The following is a 16,004-nucleotide window of genomic DNA, read 5'->3' on the forward strand; positions in this document are numbered from 1 at the left end:
GCTGCCCAGGTGTTTGGTAATCAGTCTCACTACCTTCCTTCACCAGAGGAGGGAGTTCATCAGACTTCAATGGTGAAGGGAAAAATGAACTCACAACAGTACCTCCCCCTTGAGGAGGGGTCACCGAACCCTCATCCATGCCACCAGGGCGATCAGGGTGAGCCCGATGAAAGGCACGCACCAATCTTCCGGCATGAATATCAGAGGCAGAGACCCAGGAATTATCCTCCTGACCATAACTGTTATGATTGAGTCACCGTAGGAGGCAAAAACAGAAATACAAGCTAAGTCCAGAAAACCAGAGAAGTTGGCAACCAATCAACCTTCAACCAATATAGGGTCAGGAGGTGCCACCACAGGAACTACTGGTTCAACAAACCTCTTCAACAAGGACTTATGAAACACATTATGAATTTTAAATGTGACAGGAAGAGCCAACCGAAGAGAGACCGGATTAATAATCTCCAAAATCTTGTAAGGTCCAATAAATCTAGGCTTAAACTTAAGAGAAGCCACCTTCATAGCGATATTTTTTTATGACAACCAAACCATATCACCCACCTTAAACTGGGGACCAACAGTCCTACGCCGGTTGGAAAACCACTGGGCCTTTTCCTGGGAGAGAGACAACTTATCCACTACTTGGTCCCAGATCTGGTGCATTCTCTCCACCACTGTGTCAACACCTGGGCAGGCAGAAGGCTCCACCTGCCCTGAAGAAAATCGAGGGTGAAAACCAAAGTTACAAAAAAAAGGTGACATCAAAGTGGCAGAACTAGCTCTATTATTTAAAGCAAATTCGGCCAAGGGCAAAAATGAAACCCAATCATTCTGATCGGCAGAAATAAAACATCTCAAATACGACTCCAAAGTCTGGTTTGTTCTCTCCATCTGCCCATTGGTCTGAGGGTGAAACGCAGAGGAGAAGGACAACTGAATTCCCAGCTTGGAACAGAAAGTCCTCCAAAATCTAGACACAAACTGAACTCCTCTGTCAGATACAATGTTCTCAGGAATCCCATGCAAGCGAACCACCTGTTGCTAAAACAAGGGTACCAACTCAGAGGAAGATGGCAACTTAGGGAGTAGTACAAGATGGACCATCTTAGAGAATCTATCACAAATCACCAAATAACAGTCATTCTCTGAGAGACAGGCATATCAGAGATAAAATCCATTGAAATATGGGTCCATGGCCTCCTGGGCACCGGCAAAGGCATCAACAAGCCACTAGAGCGAGAACAAGGTTTAGACCGGGAGCAAGTCCCACAGGACTGCACAAAATTCCTGACATCACGAGACAAGGCGGGCCACCAAAAACACCGACTCACCAGATCTCTAGTACCAAAAATACCTGGATGACCAGCCAATGCAGAGCAATGAACTTCAGACATCACTCTCTTCCTCCACTGGTCAGGAACATACAACTTTCCACTGGGACAACGCTCAGGTTTGTCCTCCTGAAACTCTTCCAGAGCATGTCTCAAATCGGGCGAGATGGCAGAAAGAACTACCCCCTCGCCTAAGATGGTAGCAGGCTTAGTCACAACAGGAGAATCAGCAAGGAAACTCCTAGAGAGGTCGTCTGCCTTGACATTCTTAGTGCCCGGAAGAAAAGAGACCACAAAATCAAAACGTGTGAAAAACAAGGCCCACCTAGCCTGTCTAGGAGTCAAGCGCTTGTTCGACTCCAGGTAAATCAAATTCTTGTGGTCAGTAAGGACCACGACTTGGTGTTTAGCTCCCTCCAACCAATGTCTCCACTCCTCAAATGCCCATTTCATGGCCAACAGTTCCCGATTCCCCACATCATAGTTACGTTTGGATGGGGAGAACTTTCGGGAAAATAAAGCACAAGGATTCATTTTAGATGTCACAGGATCTTTTTGGGACAACACCGCTCCCGCACCAATCTCAGAAGCGTCCACCTCCACCTGAAACGGGAGTGAGACATCAGGTTGCCGCAAAACCGGAGCCGAAGTGAATCTTCGCTTCAGCTCCTGAAAGGAAGAAACAGCCTCCGGAGACCAATTCAGCACATCAGCACCCTTCCTAGTCAAATCCGTCAATGGCTTGGCAATACCAGAAAAATTAGCTATAAATTTCCGATAAAAATTAGCAAAACCCAAAAACTTCTGGAGGGCCTTCAAAGAAGTGGGCTGAACCCAATCATAAATGGCCTGTACCTTGGCTGGGTCCATTTCAATAGTTGACGGAGACAAAATAAATCCCAAAAATGAAACCCTCTGTACCCCAAAAAGGCATTTCGATCCCTTGACATACAGAGAATTCTCCCTCAAAATCCGGAACACAGTCCGAACATGTTCCACATGAGAGTCCCAATTCTTGGAGAAGATCAAAATATCATCCAGATAGATAATCAAAAATTTATACACAAAGTCTCGGAATATATCGTTCATGAAGCACTGGAAGACAGAAGGGGCATTAGTGAGCCCAAAAGGCATCACCAGGTACTCAAAATGTCCCTCCGGAGTATTAAACGCCGTCTTCCATTCATCCCCATGCTTAATGCGAATAAGATTATACGCCCCCTGAGGTCAAACTTGGTAAACCAGCAAGCACCTTTAACTCTGGAGAATAGATCAGAAATCAGGGGTAACGGATACTGATATTTAACAGTAATTTTGTTGAGGGCACGATAGTCAATACAAGGCCTTAATGAACCATCCTTTTTAGCCACGAAAAAAACCCCAGCACCTAAGGGTGAAGAGGATGGTCTAATATGACCCTTCTCCAATGCCTCCTTAATATAGAATCACATAGCCTCGTGCTCGGGTACAGATAAATTGAAAAGCCGACCCTTGGGGAATTTACACCCCGGGTTCAGCTCAATTGCACAGTCATACCTCCTATGAGGAGGCAAAGACGCAGACTCATTCTCACTAAATACATCATAAAAGTCAGCCAAATAGTCAGGAACATCATGCGACTGGGGAGAGGTGGAGAAAACAGGAGCATCACTAAGGGCACACCGACAACCCCAACTCACCACAGACAAAGATTTCCAATCCAGAACTGGATTAAGGATTTGCAACCAGGGAAACCCCAGAACAATGGTATCATGCAAATTTTGCAACACCAAAAAACTGCAATTTTCTTGATGGTCTGGGGCGACCCGCATTACCACCTGGGTCCAAAACTGAGGTTTATTCTTCGCCAAAGGAGTAGCATCAATACCCCTAAAAGGGATAGGCGTCCGCAGAGGTGTCATAGGAAATCCACAACGTTTAGCAAAATCCAAGTCCATCAGGTTCAAAGCTGCTCCTGAATCCACAAAAGCCTTGGCGGAAAATGTGGACAGGGAGCAGATCAGAGTAATTGCCAGAAGAAACTTAGGTTGAACACCACCCACAGAAAACATGTGTGCACAACGTTTCTCTCGTTTAGGGCAGACAGAAATAATATGCGAGGCATCTCCACAAAAAAACACAGCTTATTACGCCTTCTGAACTCCTGACGTTGCGCCCTAGACAAAACTCTATCACATTGCATAGGTTCAGACATTTGTTCAACAGGTGGCAACATCTCTCGTGTAGTTTTGCGTTCACGCAAACGCCGATCCACCTGAATGGCTAATGACATAGAATCGTCAAGACCAGCGGGAACAGGAAATCCCACCATAGTATCTTTTACAGTTTCTGACAAACCCTTCCGAAAGAGGGCTGCCAAGGCACCATCATTCCAGGTAGTAAGGACCGCCCACTTTCGGAATTTTTGACAGTACAACTCTGCCGAATCCCGACCCTGGCTTAATGCCAACAGGGTCTTTTCAGCCTGATCAATAGCATTAGGTTCATCATACAACAACCCCAAGGCTTGAAAAAAGCGTTCACATTGTTCAGAATAGGATCATCAGGTTTCAAAGAAAACACCCAATCCTGGGGATCGCCGCGCAGCAAAGAGATGACAAATTTAAGCTGCTGCGCGGAGTTCCCAAACGAGTTAGGCTTCAAGGCAAAAAATAATTTACAATTATTCTTGAAATTCAAGAATTTAGACCGATCCCCAAAAAACACATCAGGAGTAGGAATCTTTGGTTCAGCAGCACGTGAATGAGCAAGATAGGCGGAAGTTCCCCGCACTTCAGCAGCGAGCTGCTCCATACGATCAGACAATTGCTTCATCTCCATTGAGAGAAAAATTCTCCCTACGGCCTCAGAGATATAAAGAAAAAAATATGCACAAAAAAAAAAAAAATTCTGACACTTTTTTTTTTTACAATTCTCTCCTGCTATTGAGTACCCTAGGATCTGCGGTATGGCTGTTGATTCTGTTATGATGAGTCACCGAAGGAGGAAAAAACAAAATACCAGCTAAGTCCAGAAAAACCAGAGAGGTTGGCAGCTATCGGATTGCAGACTCCTGAACCTATCCACAACAACTAGACCCCTCGATCACAGCCGGAGAGCTACATAGCCTAAAGACAGAAAGGGGAAAAACTAAACTGCCCCAGAGAAGACCCCAAAGCAATAGGCAGCCCCCAACATATAATGACGGTGAAGCAAGATGAAAACACTAACACAGATAGAAAGATAGGTTGAGCAAATGATGGGGCCCAAGCTAACTACATAGGACAAGATATGAAAGCTGCTGTCTGCCATCTGCAAAAACCCTATCAAAATGAGCCAACCGACTGATAGGAAAAACAGGCCCTGAAGTCGCTAGGCTTCAAAAGACTATATCAGCACTCAGGTATATTCTGAAGACAGAGCAAAAGATCAACAGATCAGAGACAAAAATGGAATTCAGCTCACCCCCAGCCGGGGATAGCAGAACTCCCAAAAACACAAGGCAAAACAAAAACAAAACTGAAGAGTACAAAGCAGAGCAGAAAAACTTAGCTTTGAGACGCAGGAATCAGACTGGTCTCCAAGAATCCAGCAGGAAATTCATCAGCCAGGAAGAAGGGCGTCGGCAGCCTTATATCCAGTCCTCAATTCCAGCCACCCAGTTATCATCTAGCTGCCCAGGTGTTTGGTAATCAGTCTCACTATCTTCCTTCACCAGAGGAGGGAGTTCATCAGACCTCAATGGTGAAGGGAAAAATGAACTCACAACACCGGTCAGGGTGGTGGCCATTCACTCCTCCCCCCACACAAAAGAGGGAATTCCCTTTATGTCTGATTTGTTTTTGCTCAGAGTGGGCGCTGCTCACGATGAAAAATTAAGTTGCTTAGTTCTGGACAATCTGCCAGCAGGGTTGGTGTTGGGCATGCCCTCGTTACAACGCCATAACCCAGTTATTGGAAAATGGGGGAGATTGTTCAATGGGGGTCTAATTGTTCTAAGTTTATGTTATAAATCTGCACTGTTGGTTGAACCTGTCAAATCTATGTCATTTGTCGAGCTGGAAGGTATTCCGGAGTACCTGAAAGACTTTCAAGATGTGTTCTCAGAAAGCGAGGCAGAGACGTTGCCGCCACATAGACCTTTTGACTGCGCAATCGAGTTAGTCCCGGGGGCTAAACTACCTAAACCCATCTGTTTAATTTGCCTGGCCCTGAGCGCTTAGCTATGAAATATTATATTGCGGAAAGTCTTCGCAAGGGACATATATGTCCCTCAGTCTCACCTGTGGCAGTGGGGTTCTTTTTTGTGTAGAAAAAACATGGCGGTTTACGTCCCTGTCTCGACTTTTGTGAACTTAATAAGATAACAGTACTTAATACATATCCCCTTTGGTTGATTACTGATTTATGTAACCAATTATCAGGGGAAAAATGGTTCTCCAAACTGGATCTTCGAGGAACATATAATTTGATAAGGGCCCGGGAGGGGGACAAATAGAAAACAGCGTTCCTCACGTCCGAGGGACTTTTTGAAAATTTAGTCATGCCATTTGGTCTTACCAACACCTCCACCATATTTCAGAATTTCATCAACGTGGGGTTTGTAATCTCATTTGTTGCTTTGTTGTTTTTTACTAAGATGATATTCTGATATATTCCCCTGACAGTCATTCTCAACTGATTCATGTATGAACCATCCTCCAAAGACTGAGGGAAAATCATCTGTTTGCTATATAGGAGAAATGTGTGTTTTTTGTTCAAGAGTTTTCATTTTTGGGGTTGATTGTGTCCTGTTTGGGTTTTGGCATGGACCCCAAGAAGGTGCAGGCCATTGCTGATCGGGTGCAACCCCGAAATCATAAAGGGTGCCAGCATTTCTTGGGGTTCACCAAATACTACCACAAATTTATTCGGAGGTTTCACAGGTGGTCAAACCACTCACAGATTTAACACGCAAAGGTGCGAATGTTAAAAACTGGTCCTTGCCCACGAAAGAGGCCTTTGCTGCTCTGAAAAAATGCTTTATGACAGCTCCGGTTTTGGTACAACCAGATCCAACCAAACTAGAGTTGAGCAAAACGGGTCGGTCAAATTAAAAAATAGCCGACTTTAGCTAAAGTCGGGTTTCGCCGATCGAAACCCGACCATAGCGTGAGGTCGGCCATGAGGTCACTGATCAGAGCGCCAAAGTCGAGTTTCAAATAATGTTTCCAGCGCCTTTTCTCAGCCAATGAAGGTGGATGCACACTGTGGGCAACACGATGACATGGGCAGCGGCCACCACCATCTTAGAGAAGGGCATTGAAGTGATTGGCTGGCTTTGTGTGGCGCCAGAGTGGGTACAAAAGGCTGTGACCGCCGACCGCCATCTTACTTCTGCCGATCTTAGAATAGGGAGAGGTGCTGCTGCTGATTCTGAACAGGGAGAGCATTAGGCAGGGAAGAAGAAAAAAAAAACGCTTCTGCTGATAACGCTTTTCACTGTAGAGTTAGTGTGCAGTGAAAGGGGAGGAATTTTGTTGTGTGCAGCAGTGCTGGTGGTGATTAGGCTGCCTTTTAAGGCTTCCTGCTAGCTGCATTGCTGTTTGCACACTGATGTTCAAACTGCTTTTTTCAAAGCACTCCAACTTTTATTATTTTGCTCTGGTGAGTTACTGAGCATTCATTTTTTCACACACCGTATAGCGATGTACACTCCTCACACACTACCGTGTACCAGCTGGTATCACGGACAAATAGAAGCTATCTGGGTGTGACTCTAGAAGAAAAAGCCGAGGAGTTTTTCCGTTTTTCCAGACCTACACCTTACAGTGCTGTCCGCTTTTCAAACAGTTTTGTATATCTGTTTGATAACGGTCAAAACTAGACAGAGACAGCGTGTGTCAGTCCCTATACAAGTAGACAGAGATTGACAATTTTCCATACAGATACCGTATAGTGGTGTACGCTCCTCACACACTACCGTGTACCGGCTGGTATCACGGACAAAGAGAAGCTATCTGTGTGAGTCTCTGAAAAAAAAAGCCGAGGAGTTTTTCCGTTTTTCCAGACCTACACCTTAGAGTGCTGTCCGCTTTTCAAACAGTTTTGTCTATCTGCTGTTTGATAACAGTCAAAACTAGACAGAGACAGCGTGTGTCAGTCCGTATACAAATAGACGGAGATTGATAATTTTCCATACAGACACCGTATAGAGCTGTCGGATTCTCAAACAGTATTGTATGTCTGCCGTTCGCATTACAGTCACATCTATACAGAGTCAGCGTGTGTGTGTATGATACTCCGTAAATACATATCCGGAGATTGTTAGTACACAAAAAACGTATACAGCTGTACAGTTCTGATACAGTTCCGTATATCTGCTTGTTGGATTACGGTGCAATACATACTCTGAGAGCGTCTGTGACTAACAAAATATATACGTAGATTTAATTTTTTTAATACACCTTACACAGCTGGGCGCTCCTCATATAGTAACATCTCTCTGCTTGCATTTTTGGTACATTTTCCCAAACATGAGGAAGTATGGTGGAAGAGGCCGCGGACGTGGGCAGGGGGGCGCAGCTGGTACTGATGGTGGTGGTGCATCGGCTGGTTCTGGCAAAAGCACAATAGCAGCTAAGGCAGGAGGTGTTGAGCCTGCGTCATTGTCTGGCCCAAGAAGGCCTGTAGGGTTGCCTTTTCTTAGAGTAGGAAAACCGCTTTTAAAGCCGGAGCATCAGGAACAGGTTTTGGCTTACATTGTCGAAACAGCCACCAGCTCTATTGCCTCCTCTTCTGAGCGTTCGAAAGCTGCAAGCACGGAGTCGTCAGTGCAGGGTTCTGGTCAGGAAAAACACCTTTCCTTGTGTCCTTCATGCCCACGAAAAGTTAAGGATGCAGCAGCCCACACTTCAGATTACTCTATGGAGCTCTTTTCACATACCATGCCTGGGTTATCCAGTCAAATCCAGAATTCCCCAGTCCAAGATGAATCTGACATGGAGTGCACTGATGCACAGCCACTGCTAGATGATTCTGCTGGTACATCGACCCAGAGCACTACATTGCCCTCGCAGTCTATTGAGCAAGATTCTTACCCTGTAGAAACTCAGGTGCCCCTTCCCGCATACTATACCACCTTACACGGATGACACAGAGGAAGGTAAAGAGGAAGGTGCAGATGACTTTGAAGAGGAGGTGATGGATGACCCAGTTCTTGACCCGGATTGGCATCCATTGGGGGAGGAGGGTGACGCTGGCAATAGTTCAGATAAGGAGAAGGATCCGCAGCAGACATTGACATTGCAGCAGCGGTTATCTGACAGGCACATAGCTGTCCAAAAACGTGGAACAAAAACTAAAAGAATTGCAGGACAGCTTGGCCAGATGGTCAACTTAGCACAGCGTGCAAGGCCAGAAAATATATACCATAGTAGGAAGAGTGCAGTGTGGAACTTCTTTGTCCAAAATCCTACTGATGAGGCAAAGGTCACCTGTAAGAAGAGCGAAAGGACCTTTAGCCGAGGTAAACAACTCAGAAATTTGAATACCAGTTGCATGCTTAGACAATTAATCAACATGCATTTGCAAGCGTGGACGGACTACAAAACCTCAGATAGCACATGTGCACCTGCTCCGACTGAAGGTATCCAACAACGCTCCATCACTACCCCCACTGTAAGGCCGGGGTCACACTGGCTAGGAATACGGCCGAGTGAGAGGCGCTAAAAGCACACATTAGACACGGACAAATGATTCTATATGGGGTCACTCGCACCAGGCGTGTATTTCTCATCCGTATTCTACGGTCCGTGCCAATCGCAGCATGCTGCGATTGTCAGCGTACTACGGCCATAGTACGCCAATGCAAGTCTATGGGTGTGCAAAAAATACGGATTACACACGGACCACACATGTGACTTGCGAGAAATACGCACCAGGTGTCTTTTAGCAAAGCCGGCAATTCAGTGCACGATACAGTAAACATACTGACAGGTTTAATAAAGAAACGAAAGAATAGATATATACACATAGAATACACATACAGTATATATATAAATATATATATATGCATTCTATGTGTCTATATCTATTCTTTCGTTTCTGTTAGAAACCCTGTCATTGGGCTCCATTATATGTCCATTTTGCAAGCCAGCGAGAAAATCTCGCCATACGGATGCCATACGGATTACATACGGATGCTTACATGCGCAAAATACGCGACCACACCTTGATTACGGATGACATACGGAGCACTATTTAGGGGTTATTCATCCGTATTACGCATGTAAAATACTGACCGTATTTTGCGTCGGTTAGTGTGACCCCGGCCTAAGACCACCGCCACCATTAAGCACACCACCAGCACTAAATGTGGAGGTGTGATCGCAAGGCCAAAGCACTCAGGGAATCACAATGGTTTTGCAACACAACACTGAATCTAGGCCATCACCACCAATACCATCACCAACCCTCTCTCACTCCGTCCGTTCCACCACTACTTCCCCCATATGCAGCTCTCCAGTCCAGCTCACCCTACCAGACAATCTGAGTAGGACAAGAAAGTACTGATCATCTCATCCGTGTACACTTTGTTTGAACGCCTACATTGCCAAACTAATCTCATTAGAGATGATGCCCTACCGTTTGGTTGAAAGCGAAGCTTTCCGCGACCTCAGGGACTACGATGTCCCACGCTATGACCTACCCAGTCGACACTTCTTTTCTTGAAAAGCCATCCCTGCCCTCCACCGGCATGTGAAAGACCGCATTGTCCATGCGCTAATACAGTCAGTGAGTGGAAAGGTGCACCTCACAACAGATGCATGGACCAGTAGGCATGGCCAGGGCCATTACTTGTCCATCACTGCGCTCTGGGTTAATGTGGTGGATGCAGGTTCCACTAGGGACAGCGGCGGAGGAACACTGCTGCCTAGCCCACGGTATAGGAAACAATTGGCTGTAGGCTTTCGATCCTCCTCCTCTATCAGCGAAAGCTCATCCACAGAGTGCAGTCGCACGAGCACTCCATCCGCAGCTGGCAGTGTTGCGCACGAGGTGTCCCACTATCGACGAACAGCTAGTGGTAAACGTCAGCAGGCTGTGTTGAAGATGATGTGTTTGGGCGACAACAGACACACCGCGGAGGTACTGGCCGACTACTTGCAGCGACAAACTGAGTCATGGCTGGGCAGTCTACATCTTGAGGCAGGCAAGGTAGTCAGTGATAACGGCCGTAATTTTGTGGCAGCCATAGCCCGTGCACAACTCACACACATACCTTGCCTGGCTCACACTTTGAACCTGGTGGTGCAGTGCTTCCTTAATAATTATCCGGAGTTAACATCCCTGCTCCATAAGGTGAGAAGACTGTGCTCGCACATCTGTCGCTCAAATGTCCATTCCACGCGAATGCAGAAGCTGCAGCGATTGCTCCACCTCCCCAAGCACCGCCTAATCATTGATGTTGCCACAAGGTGGAACTCCACTCTGCACATGGTTGAGAGGCTGTGCGAACAGAGGCAGGCTGTAATGCATTTGTGGGAGGATACACGGGCAGTCAGTTTGAGGGAAGACATGGAATTGTTGGGTGTGCAGTGGTCAAAGCTGAAAGACCTCTGTAAAGTCCTTCAGTGTTTTGAGGAATGCACATGGCTGGTAAGCGCAAACGACGCCATCATAAGCATGAGCATCCCACTTATGCGTCTGCTCATGCAAAATTTGATGCACATTAAGGATCAGGGCCCCTCATAGTACAATACAGTGTCTCTGACATGGGGGGTCCCACTCGCCGTCAGAAACACCAGCGTACTATGAGGGGCCCTGTGCCAGTACCGTCGACCACGAGTGTGCCCTCCCTGCTTGGTCATGGCCACAGCACTTGCAAGTTGCAATACTTACCTCTCCCTGCTCCACCGCTGTGTAGTCTGGGCAGTAAAATCCTTCACAGGGACAGCTACTAGAAATTTGGTGTATTGTACGATGATCAGTAAGATGTAGCTATGGCCTTTCCTGCTGGCTTCTACCTTCAGATGATTAATGGGTACCATTTGTAATGGACGTCAAGTTACAAGCGGATGCAGTAGTGCTTTATGATCACCTTTCACAGTTGTGATAGTCACAGACGTGTGACATTCCTGCCACCATTTTTCAATGTCTTCTCTCATGCCAATCCAATAGAATCGCCTACGGTCTGTGGCTTCTGTCTTTTGCACTCCAAAATGACCAGACACATCATGATAGGCAGTGAGAACCATGTCTACATCTCTCCCTGTGATCACAGTTAGATGGAGACGAGTAACGGTGATGTGATCCACGCTACTGAGATAAAGCAATCCTTTCTTCACAAAGAACGGTTTTTGCTGTCTCCACAGACACAGTAATTGAGGGTCTGCATCGCCTCTGCAACATGTACCAGGAGGTTTTTTCCACGATGAGTAATTCCCAAATTTCTGCTAACACTCGATTTTCCATCTGTACTTGTATCCATGTAGTTTCCAGTAGTGGAGAGTCTGGACTGGCTTACTCAGATTGAAATATATACGAAGATTTAAAAGTACCACAACACTGTACACTGTTGTACGCTTCGACTACCTTTCCCTTTTTCTACTTGTTAAATTCTGGTGTAATACATACTGAGCCTGTGAGTGCCTACTTCCGGAGTCAGACACATAGACGGAAATTTAAAATTTCCCCTAGACTGGATACACCTGGTATGTGCTGATACAGTACCTTTGTTCAAAATTTTGTATTACAGTACCATCCATTGTGAGTGAACGTGTGTGGTTTACGCCTTCTATATATATGGTTAATCGGAGATACCAATTTTTACCCTATACTCAATACAGCTTGTATCTTGTTATACTGTACCTTTGTGCGACATTTAGTATTACGGTCAAATCCATACTATGTTAGTATCTGAGACTGACTACGGGACTATGTGTATGGAGATTTCAATTGTACCCTATAATATATACTTGCTATCTTGTTATCCAGTACCATTTTTACAACATTTTTTATTATGGTCAAACCCAGACTGAGTGAGCGTCTGAGGGTGACTCAGGAAATATAAACCGATATTTCAAATTTGGCCAATACTGTATACAGCTGTACGCTTGTGTTACATTACCCATTTACAGCTTTTCATATTCTTGTGTAATCCATAATGGGCCTGAGAGTGTTTGTGTCTGCCTCCTGAAATGTATACGGAGATTCAGAATGTTTACACTATACTATATATACCTTGTATCTGGTGATACTGTACCCTTTTTCACCTTTTTATTTTATTGGGTAATCCATACTGAGCCTGTGAGCGTCTGTGTATGACTCATGAAATATATACGGAGATTTACTGTTATTCCCAAGGCTGTATAGAGCTGTACGCTTCTGATACAGTACCATATATCTACTGGTATTTTGGGTCAATTTTCTAAAACATGAGGAAGTATAGTGGAAGAGGACGTGGACGTGGGCGTGGGGGGCCACCTGGTACTGATGGTGGTGGTGGTGCATCTGCTGGTAGTGCCAAAAACACAATAGCAGCTAAGGCAGGAGGTGTTGAGTGTGCATCATGGTGTACCTCTGGAAGGCCTGTAAGGCTCCAATTTCTGGGAGTAGGCAGACTGCTCCAGCTCTATCGCCTCCTCTTCTGAAGTTTAAAAAAATGCAAGCACTGAGTCGTAAGTGCGGGCTTCTGGTCAGGAGCAACCACTTTCCTTGTGTGCTTCACCCACACCAAAAGTGAAGGATGCGGCAGCACACACTTCAGATTACTCCATGGATCTCTTTTCACATACCATGCCTGGGTTAATTAAAAATGGGGCCCATCATATACTGGAGCATTCCAAATGGGGGACATCTGACACTGGAGCATCATCCATGAGGCCCATCATATACTGGAGCTTTCAAAATGGGGCAGATCAGACAATGGAGCAGCATCTATAGGGCACATGATACACTGGAGCATTAGAAATGGGGCCCATTATATATGGAGCATTATTAGGGCCCATAAGACACTGGAGCATCATCCATGAGGCCCATCATATACTTGAGTATACTGGAGCTTTCCAAATGGGGGACATCAGACACTGGAGCAGCATTTACGGGGCCCTTTATACACTGGAGCATTAGAAATGGGGCCGGCCCATCATATATGGAGCATTATTAGGGCCCATAAGACACTGGAGCATCATCCATGAGGCCCATCATATACCGGAGCATTCCAGATTGGGGACATCAGACACTGGAGCAGCATTTACTGGGCCCCTTATACACTGGAGCATTAGAAATGGAGCCCATTATATGTGGAGCATTATTTGGGCCTATAACACACTGGAGCATCGTCCATAGGGACCATCATATACTGTAGCATTATGTGGAGCTCATCATATACTGTATGGAACATTATATGTGGCCAATTATTCTGTATGGAGAAATATATGGGGCTCTTTATTCTATATGGTGCACAATTAGGTGGCCATAATACTGTATGGAGTAATATACTGTCCTTTTTTTGAGCTATTGTACAATTTAAAATAGATCAGTCATGTCATGTAAGCAGTGAAGTATTTGTCATTGTACTATACCTATATTTCTGTGCTGTATCGGAGCATCATGAGTTGTGGTATGTGTTAAAGAGGCGCACTGACACTCTTTGGCCCAGTCAAACAGCTGAAAGAAAAAAAGCGCAATAGGGTCTTACCCGAGTAGAGATTGATGTAAAATCAAATCATTATACTCACCTTATGCAGGGGAGATTCAGACATATAGGAACAGAAAGTCAGGCTGCTGCACATCCAAAGGGCCACTCCGTGACCACGAATCATCAAATTGCAAAGGAGAAAGTTTATGGATTAAACGAGCGCTGCTTGACAGATCACTCCTTCCAGTTTATGTTAATTGTACTTTTATTTCCCAACGCGTTTTAAATTGTCAGTCTAAAATCCGGTGGTTATTGCAAATCTTAAAACATCTTCAGCAGGACAGTGGAGTGTAAGGACGATGGCCGCTTTGCACAATTGCGCTTCTACGGGTCATGCTTCATAATGAAGCAGTGCACCTTTGTAATGTTATAGGGGTTGTAGACCATTACAATGGTCTACAACCCCTATAACATTACAAAGGTGCACTGCTTCATCATGAAGCATGACCCGTAGAAGCGCAATTGTGCAAAGCGGCCATCGTCCTTACACTCCACTGTCCTGCTGAAGATGTTTTAAGATTTGCAATAACCACCGGATTTTAGACTGACAATTTAAAACGCGTTGGGAAATAAAAGTACAATTAACATAAACTGGAAGGAGTGATCTGTCAAGCAGCGCACGTTTAATCCATAAACTTTCTCCTTTGCAATTTGACTCTTTGGCACAGGGCACACGAAAACTCTGAAGCCATCCCTACCCCCCCACAACTTTAGCCAAATAACCCCCAGTTTTCAATGCGTAACTATTATTATGAAGTAAAGTAAGGTTGACAAGCTTCAGTAATAAGGATTGATGTTTTGGGCATTGAAATGGGCACTGTAGGTGTGCTTACTGTCCTCCACTCCCTGCCGACTTTGCTTCCCCATTGACTTGCATTGGGTTTCATGTTTCAGTCGGCCTCCGACTTTTCCCTATAGTCGGCCGATTTCGTTAGACCCGACTTTTGAGAAAGTCTGGTTTCATGAAACCCGACTCGACCATAAAAAAGGCAAAGTCGCTCATCTCTAGTCCAAACCATTTATTGTGGAAGTGGATGCCTCTGAGGTGGGCGTGGGTGCTGTGTTGTCCCAAAGGCCCATCACTCTGACCAATCTCAGGCCGTGTGCTTTTTTCCAGGAAATTCTCTGCTGCTGAGAGAAATTACGATGTAGGCAATAGAGAGCTTCTTGCGGTCAAATTGGCATTTGAAGAATGGAGGCACTTTTTGGATGGGGCTAGTCACCCAATCACTGTGATTACCGACCACAAAAATGTATCATATATCGAGTCTGCTAAAAGACTAATGCCCAAACAGGCCCGTAGGTCGCTTTTTTCTCCCGTTTTCAGTTTACTATTATATTTTGTCTGGGGTCAGACAATATCAAGGCAGATGCTTTATCTCGCAGTTTTCTTCTGGTATCTCCCCCTGAGCCACTTTCCTCCATTCTTTGCCCTGGGGTTGTGCTTGGCAGCGGTCTCGTCTGAGTTAGAACTTGAGATTGAGGGGGCCCAGTCTCTGCCTCCTGCTGCCAAGCCGGGGGGTAAGTTGCTTGTCCCAGAGCAGCTTCAGCTTAAACTCCAGCAGGAGTTCCATGAATCCATGCTTAGGGTTCACCCTGGTATCTTGGCTACGTGCCTGGCGGTGGCTAAGATCTTTTGGTGGCCTACTCTAAGTTCTGATGTTAAAAGATTCATTTCTGGTTGTGGGGTCTGCGCTCATTCTAAAATTCAAGATAGCCGGCCGGCTGGGGAACTTATGCCTTTGGCAGTTCTCGAAAGACCATGGACTCACTTGTCCATGGATTTTAGTATCAATCTCCCCCCTTCTAGGGGCAATATGGTAGTAAGGGTAGTGGTGGGCACTGGGCAGGTTTTCGAAGCAGGCTCATTTTGTACCCTTGTCCGCACTACTCTCAGCTGAGACTTTGTCCAGATTGTTTGTGCAGCATGTGATCTGGTTGCATGGGGTTCCCCTGAATGTAGTGTCTGATCGTGGAGTGCAGTTTGTGGCAAAGTTTTGGCGTGCTTTTGG

This window comes from Dendrobates tinctorius, unplaced genomic scaffold (assembly GCF_039654945.1).
Source record: "Dendrobates tinctorius isolate UK_male_01 unplaced genomic scaffold, ASM3965494v1 ptg000140l, whole genome shotgun sequence".
NCBI classification, from domain to species: domain Eukaryota; kingdom Metazoa; phylum Chordata; class Amphibia; order Anura; family Dendrobatidae; genus Dendrobates; species Dendrobates tinctorius.